At 41.6% G+C, this 7750-nt stretch overlaps 1 long non-coding RNA gene across 1 annotated transcript; it reads right to left on the reverse strand.

Moving 5' to 3' along the window:
* Positions 1 to 2371: 2371 nt before the first annotated feature.
* LOC138756378 (uncharacterized) lies at positions 2372 to 5800 on the reverse strand. The gene is made up of 2 exons (XR_011353033.1): positions 5569 to 5800; positions 2372 to 2574 (listed from the first exon to the last, which is right to left on the reverse strand). It is a non-coding gene; the product is annotated as an uncharacterized lncRNA (long non-coding RNA).
* Between the last annotated feature and the right edge of the window lie 1950 nt (positions 5801 to 7750).

Raw genomic sequence — 7750 nt, forward strand, 5'->3', positions numbered from 1 at the left:
GGTATTGGAGCTGGGGATTTCTCAAGGAAAGAAGAGCTCCCAAAGGACCTTGGGCACTGAAGGCTACCTGTCAGAAATTTGGACCTGGAGCTCTGGTTGCCGATGAATCGAACAGGAACATGTACGACGGCAGAGACTGCAGGAGCGGTGGAGGAAAGTCTGCCAACACTCAGTAACACTGAAGGAATTCTCATTTGCTTCACTTTCTCTCAAACTGTAAGGGGCCCTGGGCAACTTTCTCTGCTTTACAGCAGGCAGAATGCAATTTTGTGTAATATTGCATGTTCTGTATTCTTACATGAAAATAACAATGATCTTAAAGTCTTTGGGCAAATTGAAGGCTCTTCTGCATCAAGGGTAGCATTTCTAAATTATTCCCTAAACAGCTGAGGCAGGCATCTTTTGATTATACTGCAACTAGTAGATCGCCTTCTCCACCCAATGTAACTTTCCCCTGATTACAAGGCATATTGGGTGCAATGAATGCTGCATAAACTAAATGGATTACACTTGGCTTGATGGAGGTGCAGCAGAGCGTCAGATGATTCTGATTTCTATCAACCTGCTGCTATTGATTTGTGCTTTGTGACCCCAAGGAGATAATGTTCAGTGAAAACTATCTTAGATCAGAGAAGAAAATTACAACCTCATTCCCCGGCATTGCATTTTCAACTGTGGCATCAAACCTATACCTTAGTTCCATTTTCCAGAAATGCAGTATTACAGTGAAAGTCCGATATTGTTAAATTTATTAACTTGTACACTTAGCGCACCTCATTCACCAAAATAGCACCAAAATGTGGCACTCATCTGCCAATGACAATCATCGATTGTCATAACCAGTGGAATTATTGATCACTATATAGGTCTATTTAGTCTATTCAGCACAATCCTATTTGGTTTTAGTGGAAGTTTGGTCTTTACAGCTCAGAATGCTCATCATTATCCCTCACATTAAAGCGTCGATTGCACTTTAAAGGATCGTGAAGCACCTTACAAAACTTTAGGATCATGAAATCATATTGCAAGATTTCCCCTTATTCCAGAGCACCTCGGTTAGCATTGTGGTTTTCCCTGGGGGCTTCAGTTTCCTCCCCCATGAAACGTACTGGTAGTGTAGATGAATTGGGTGTAAATTGGGTGGCACAAGCCTGTGTGCCGAAATGGCCTATTACTACGCTGTATTACTAGATTTAAAATTCAAATTTTAAAATTTAAAATTCCTTCACCAAGGCGTGAGTGCAATTGGCATGTGTCAAGAATAGAAATTCAGAGGCTTGGATTTGGAGCTTGGGTTGCCAAGGGATTAAGCAGGAGTCTGTGCAGGAGCACTACAGACAAATCCGGAGACACTCAGTGACTCTGAAGGAACTCTCTTTTCTTACTGTAAGGGGTGCCAGGCAAGATTAATGGTGACTCTTTGTCTGCCTTACAGCAGACTAAAGGAAATGTTGTGTAATATTACATTTTCTGTTGTATTACATGACAATAAAATAATCTTGAATCTTGATATGGGTGATATGTTTTAGCAGTGTCATCAGATCTTTTGGCATTGACGGAGAAGTTTATATTTAATGTTAAGGTAGGCCTGAAAAACTGGTTTTCATCCTGGAGTTTCTGGACTTCAGGCCTCAGGTAGCAGTGCAATGTGGTTTTGACCAGGGTGATGAAGGTCCTCAGCAATACTGGCTGTTTCTTGAGGCAGCATCTCACACAAATGTCTTCAGTGGATGGGAAGTTGCCACTCGTGATGGACTTAACTAGTTTGTCTCTTTCTTTTGCCTTTTTAATTCCCAGGCTCTCGAGTTTCCCAACCAAGCAGTCAATTTATTTTCCACACTACGCCTGCACAAATTCAATGGAGTATTCAATGACATGCCAAATGTTCTCAGATTTTGTAGAAAGTAGTGGCATTTGTGTGCCTGCTTCCTGCTGCTCAATGTGCTGGGCCCACGAGAGGCCCTCTGGCATGTGGACTGCAGGAACCTAAAAGTGCTCACTCTCTCCATCATCTTTTCATCAATGTGGACCGATCCATTTATCCCTCAGTCTCACTTAGAACATAGAGCATTGCAGCACAGTACAGGCCCTTCTGCCCCTGATCCTGACTGATTAAATAACCCACTCAACAAACTAAACCTGCCCCACCTCACACCCATAACCACTGTTCCCTCTAAGCTGTGCGCATGCACACACATTTTGCAACCAGCGCACAAAGGAAATTAATGTGCACACAAAAGGTCAGTTATCTAAAAAAATGTAGATGAGGTATAGGGAAGGTCAGCTTTTGATTTCTCCACAATTGCAGATTGTGACTTCACATTTGACGATAAACAAGTTAGAGCCTTATGTCAAAAATATCATGAAAATATTGTAATAGTTAGACAGTTTAATTAATTCAAATTTTCTGTGCAAGAAATTATTAAATCCAAATTGATTTCAAATTTAGCTCAAATGGTGGCATTTGTATTTCGGAATGAACAGTCTTGTGGCCTTGCAAAGTTGCTGAACATTGGGGAAACGTTTCTTGCGTCCAGTGCGAACTGTGAGTGAGGTTTCAGCATAATGAATCAACTAAAAAACAAGATGAGAAATTATTTAGGTGAATGCCATTTGGATATGCTAATAAGAATCAAAAGCTATCAATTCGATAGAAGTTCTATTAGTCTAGATACAGTTTACAAAGAATGGCTAAGTAGCAAAGACACGAGAGGGAAAAAAAAATAACTGAGTGACTGAGTAACATATATGTGTTACGTGTGAAGATTTTCACATTAAGCCTCTGGATAGTTTATTGACTTGCTTTGTAATTGAAGGAATTTTGATTTAACCATTTCCAGCAACTTTAAAAATAATCATCTATGAATTGATGGATGTTATTGTTATTGATTTATTTCAACATTACCTCACATAAAAATAAGAAATACTCATTTACAGGACAACAAACTGTACAAAGAAGTTCAAAGTAGAGAATAAAATCTTAACTAAATGCATTACTTTATAGAATGCAATCATACTTGTATTTTATAGTAAAATATGCCAATACAGTTTATTTGCCATGGGAGAAAGGCTGTGCTAAAATTCCCTTGAAACCATTTCAAGTTTACATTTGCACAAGCATTCAGTGCGCACATACTTTTGTCACAGGAAAAAAAATTGCACAAAATAATATTTTTGCGCACACTGACCACTAAAATGTTGAGGGAACACGGCCTGTAACCTTCTATTTTTCTTGTATCCCTGTGCCAGTCCAAGAGCCTTTCAAATATTGTTCCAGCCTCCACCACCAACTCGGTCAATGCATTCCAAGAACCCACAACTCTCTGTGGAGAATAAACTTTCCTCAGAGACTTCTCCCCTCGACTTTCCTCCCGTCACCTTGTACAGGTGTCTTCTGGTGTTTGCTGCTGTATCAATGCCTCATAATCTTGTAGGGCTCTATTCAAGTCACCTCTCATCCTTCTTCACTGCAAAAAGCCCTAGATCTGTTATCCCTGCCTCATAAGACATGTTTTCCAATTCATAAATCTGCAATAAGCTCCTTGATGTTGCTGATCTTGAGAGCAAAATTGTTGTTTACACACCACCCAAACACATCCTATGTTTTGACATCAGTACCATTATCCATCCAGCAATGGGGGTATCATCATTGTATTTATAGAGCACATTGGGGCCATTCCATGGCTATGCATTCATGAGTGTACAGGAAATGGAAGGGACTGAGCATATAGCTTTGAAGTGATGCTCAGTGATGCTGATCCACAATGATGACACGCTGATATCCTCAGGACAAAGGTATGCCACCAAAGGCTAACTCCGTTGATCCCTGAATGGATTAGAAGTCCCTACCAAACTGGGCAGAATTGACCCAGTTCCCATGTGGGAGATGGGTTGCCCTATATCCTTTCCAGCATCCTGTTTCCCCACAATCTTCACACTGCATCTACTGTGATTAAGCCCAGTGCCTTAATGGAACCTGATCACAACTATTCATCATTCAATTTCTCTCTTCCCCTCACTGCAATACACCTCCATGGTAGTTTGTGTGGTGCCACAGAGATATTGCTGTAAGTGTGGTGGCTCACAATGGAGGTGGCAGCTTGGAATTTGGGCAGTAACTGCCAGCTTTGAAAAAACAGCTCTGGACTTAACAAGGCCAAGAATGTCAAATTCCTTGGTGTCAACAGCTCCAAGGACCTATCCTGGTGCCTCCATGTCAATGCAGTCACAAAGAAGGCTCGCCAGTGGCTATATTTTGTGAGGAGTTGGAGGAGATTCTGTACATCACCAAAGACTCTCTACAACACCTATACTCCCGGGTTGCATCACTGTCTGGTACAGAGGTGCGAATGCACAGGACAAGAAAAATTCGAAAGGGTTGTTAACTTAGCCTTGAGACGTGACATGCACCAGTCTTTCATTGAGGACATCTACAAGAGGTGGTGTCTTAAGAAAGAAGCCTCTATCCTGAAGGACTCTCACCACCCAGGCCATGCTCTCTTCACTCTGCTACCATTGGGAAAAAAATACAGGAGCCTAAAGATGAGCACTCAGTGACATAAGGACAACTTCTTCCCCACTGCCATCAGATTCCTGAATGATTGATGAACTAACAGAAAGCAGATTACAGATAGGGTGGCACCATTAGCGTAGTGGTTAGTGCAACGCTGTAACAGAGCCAGTGATTGGAACCGGGGTTCAAATCCCATGCTATTTGTAAGCACCTTCTAATCTGTGTCTGTGTGGATTTTCACTGGGGGCCCCAGTTTCCTCCCACTGTTGAAAACGTACCATGGGTATAGGTTAATTGGGTGTAATTAGGCAGCACAGGCCTGTGGGCCAAAGTGGTCTGTTACCATGCTGTAAAACATAAACAATTAGCAACAAAGACACTGCCTTACTTTGACGTTTTATGCACTATTTTTATTTATTTTTTTAAGGTGGTTTATACGAATATTTTCACTATGATACGTTGCTGTAAAACAACAGATTTCGTGGCTTGTTCATGACAATAAATTCTGATTCTGATGCACTTCAACAAAGGGGTCAAGGTAATGTTTAATCCGAGGAGGTTTCAATTTCACAATTTATTTTGGCTCCCCCGAATTTAGACAAGAAGACCATCAGACATCGGAGCAGAATTAGATTATTCAGCCTATTGAGTCTTCCCCAGCATTTTATTCGTTATGTTACCCATTTTCCCATTTAGCTCAACAGAAAGAGGTGAAATTTCATTTCTGAATCAACAATTTTATTTCAAATATAATACAGAGAAAACATCCCTGCTATATTTACTAATGTTGTGGACATAAAATGACCGGAATTAAAAATTTTAAAATTTCTAAATTTGGACATACAGCGTGGTTACAGGCCATTTCAGCCCACGAGTCCGTGCCGCCAAATTTACACACAATTAACCTACAGCCCCTCCCCCTCGGTATGTTTAGAATGGTGGGAGTAAACCAGAGCCCCCGGGAAAAGCACACGCAGACATGGGGAGAACGTACGGTCAGCACAGTATTTGAACCCCAGTCCCGATCGCTGGCACTGTAAAGGCTTTGCACTAACCGCTACACCAATCGTGATGCCCAAATTCTAAATTCTCTTCAATCTTCTAATGCTCCATGTGAAATGGATTCATGCATTCCTTGTTTTCCGTTTAGAACCATAGGTACACATATTAAAATAATATTCATGAAAATGCTTGAAATTATAGTTCAAGGCATGATCCTTGGGTTTTCCAATGAGATTTTTGAGCTGCTCTGAGTCTTGCCATTATGGTCTCTGTGTCATTGGAACCCCCAATTGTGTAACTGCATTTATAACCCATCTATTATTGTTGGTTCATTAGAGAGAAGATAATGGACTGAGATCACAATGGCAGAATTATGTCATCAAGCAGTAAAAATGTTTTTACTGTAGATTTTTTAATGAAAAAAAGAAAATCAATTTTGTTTACATTAAGTTACACAGTAGGCAAAGCATCCTGGCACAATGTGCTTGTGACAGCAAGTCAGCTAGATGAAACACAGCAGGTTCAAACTGAAAGGCTGAGTGATTGAGCACTTGTATCTAGATGTAATTGAGAAAGCTGAGCTGTCGCATCCCATGTTCCTGTGTTGAAAAGTTTGCGGTTTCTGCCTCAGACTCCATTGGCCATCCTGGCAGATCTTGGGCTGAGCTTAGCACAAGGAAAGGTGGCAAAGGCCTTTTCTTGCTGATGTCCGTGACAGAGGATTAGAAGTGAGCCCCAGCAATCACAATCTATTTCCCAAAGGGCCGCTCTCTGCAAATAATTCAGCGGCCTGTGAAGTATACAAAATAGAAATGCTGCTTGGTGCAGTGACGTGGGAGACTGAGATAAGGCTGAGGCTGAGATTGGATCACCGAATGTGAGATGAATGTAAAAGGGATGAAAGTTTTGCTTTCCAGTACTTTTATCGGTTGTTTAAATAAGTGCCATAAGAAAATAAACCAGTGAATGCAGAATAAAGGCAAGTCCAATTACTGGAAGAATCTTGCTTTTTTTGCTGCATTCTATGTGCATTATTTCTGAAAGGGAAATTAGAAATGTGTGATAACCTGAGCATTCCTATGAGCTATATGTAGCCATGCCTCTGAAGGGCCTCAGGTATTAAAAGCCTCCTGATCACGTCAGAGCTTGGATCTGGCGTTGTTGATAAATCAACACAGGAATCTGTGCGGCTGCAGAGGGTGCGGGAGCGCTGGAGGTGAAACCATGGACACCCAGTAACTCTGAAGGGACCCTCTTTTGCTTCTCTCGCTCTCGTACTGTGAGGGACGCTGGGCGACACTAATGGTGCCTCGTTGCCTTTACGGCAGGCAAAATGCAATCTCATGCAATATTACATGCTCTATGCTATTACAAGACAATAAAGGAATCTTGACATTAATAGTGATATTGTCTGTCACAGGCAGCGTTGATGCAAATGCAATGAAGATGCTGATTCACTGAAAATGGTTTTCATAATTACAAATTAATCCAGAAGCAAGCAGTCATTCATCTGCCGCTTTCAAGCCTGTCAGTAAAATCATTATACCTGTTCAGTAATTGTAACTTGGGCCATTCAATAAAATAGGATTAGGGTGAAATCCCTGACAGCAAAGCAGAACTCAAATGTGTTTGCATGACACAATGAATATGTAAATGTGTAATTATACGCTCATCTGAAATTATTACAGCTTAAGGAACCTGGGGAATTGTTTGGTTGAAGTTGCCACTTTTAAAAGATCACGGCTTGTTTGGGATGGGGTCCACATGCAGATTTATGATTTTTCTTTCTGAACCTTCAATTCTACTGATAGCCTAAGTTTTCTTTGGACATTCAAAATTCTTTTGTTGTCATGTAATAAAACATAAAATGTAATATTACACGAAATCAGCGATGCAGTGCTGCCGGACCTCACCAGAGTGCCTCTCCGGCACCTCGTGGGGCGGCTCCGTCACCTCCCTGTCACCGTTTTTGGTGAGCTTCAGCATCTAAAAAATTAGCGCAGCGCCCCCTGCATGAAATGTTCTTTAGTCTCTCCTAAGGCAGGCAAAGAGTTGCCAGGAGTACCGAGAAAGAGAAGTGAAAAAGAGTGCCTTCAGAGTCACTGAGTGTCCGTGGACTCACCTCCAGCAGCCCCTGCAGCCTCACAGGCTCCTCTTCAGTCCACTGGCAACCCGAGCTCCAAATCCAAACCTCCGACACAATCAGGAAGGCTTCAGCGCCCAGGACCGTTTGGG

This window comes from Narcine bancroftii, chromosome 3 (genome assembly GCF_036971445.1).
Source record: "Narcine bancroftii isolate sNarBan1 chromosome 3, sNarBan1.hap1, whole genome shotgun sequence".
NCBI lineage: Eukaryota > Metazoa > Chordata > Chondrichthyes > Torpediniformes > Narcinidae > Narcine > Narcine bancroftii.